Here is a 1,373-nt window from a genome sequence, read left to right on the forward strand (position 1 = left end):
CAGACACTCTGCACGCACTTGATCCACCTGACCAAGCACAAGGTCTCTCTCTTCCCTTCTGGGGAGAGAAACTCTGGGCAGGTGATTCTCAGAATGATGAATACCAAAGAGAGTTTGTGGTCTGCAAGCTGTGCTTGCCTTGGGAAAAGGTCATTTTGTTGAGGTCTTTAACTTCAACAAAGTCACAGACCAGTGAATACCATCCTGCCAGGGGCTGGGAAGGTGTGAGTGGTATGCAAAGTGTGAAGGGCTGTTCACTACACAGAATATCTAGATGTTCCATGGGAGTGTCCAAGAAACTCCATGTTGTGAAATCAGGGAACTGAAGACAGATGTTTAGTGGTATCAGTGGAACAAGATCAACCAATTAGAAGCCTTTCAATCTCTTCCTTTTGCTACATTCTTCTCCTTTTTATTTTTCCTCCTCCTCCTTCCCACCCACCCCCTTCTCTTCTTTTTCAGGAATAAAAAAAAAACATTCTTATTGTCTGGAAATATATATTTAAAAATTCCTCACAAAAGATGTTCTTCTCTCATTTCCCCATCTTCTTCCTCTTCTTCAACATCCCTGATACAAAGGACATTATTACATCTTATTAAAACTTCACCCAAATGTCCAGACAATGCTTCATCTGTGTACTCTTCTGTGTTTGCCACCTGCATGTTCATATAGCTACAGATACCAGGTAGCTTTGTACTCCATTCCTCACTTGAATTTCACCATTTCATGGCTTTCCCATGAATCCCTGAGGAAAGGTTTGGGATCGAGGAGCAAACTCATCTCAACTACGAGCAAATGTTGTAGGCCACTCACCACCAGCCCAGCTGTCGTCTGTCTCTCGAGACAGGAGTAGCTATAGCTGGGCACAAATCCTCATTTTACTATCTCATTTATCTGTATTAGTAAAGTTTTCTTCTTTGGACATGTCAGTGTGGCAAATGAAAAATATTGTACTGCTTTTTCCTATAAAAATTCCAATTTATTGAAACTACCTCTTCATTTCTAAGCTTGTATTTGACAGAGAATGCTCGGTGTTCATGAGAATCAGTTGCAGGAGTGATCTAGGTGGCGGTCTGAGAGCCAGAAAGGGGTATTTTGGAGACACCATTCCACTGGTAACCTGTCCTCCTTGGGAGCTGCCAAGTGGCCTTCACTGCACCAGCACAAATTATTTTTGGATTCAACATTCTATTATTCACACTTAAACAAGAGACAATGGAATGAACATCTTGAAATTTTTTAAAAGAATTTCTTTTGCCACCTACCATCTAAACATGACAGACCAAATCTTCCAAAGAGTTTTCAACACCCACAGCCTGGCAACTAAGAGTAGGAAAAAAAACTCATGCACAATATACACTTTCAAAAAGTA

At 41.0% G+C, this 1,373-nt stretch overlaps 1 pseudogene; it reads right to left on the minus strand.

The window, feature by feature from the left end:
- Window positions 1-513: 513 nt before the first annotated feature.
- LOC131831188 (small nuclear ribonucleoprotein F-like) lies at window positions 514-781 on the minus strand (annotated as a pseudogene).
- Between the last annotated feature and the right edge of the window lie 592 nt (window positions 782-1,373).

The sequence above is a fragment of the Mustela lutreola genome, chromosome 5 (assembly GCF_030435805.1).
Source record: "Mustela lutreola isolate mMusLut2 chromosome 5, mMusLut2.pri, whole genome shotgun sequence".
In the NCBI taxonomy this organism is placed as follows: domain Eukaryota; kingdom Metazoa; phylum Chordata; class Mammalia; order Carnivora; family Mustelidae; genus Mustela; species Mustela lutreola.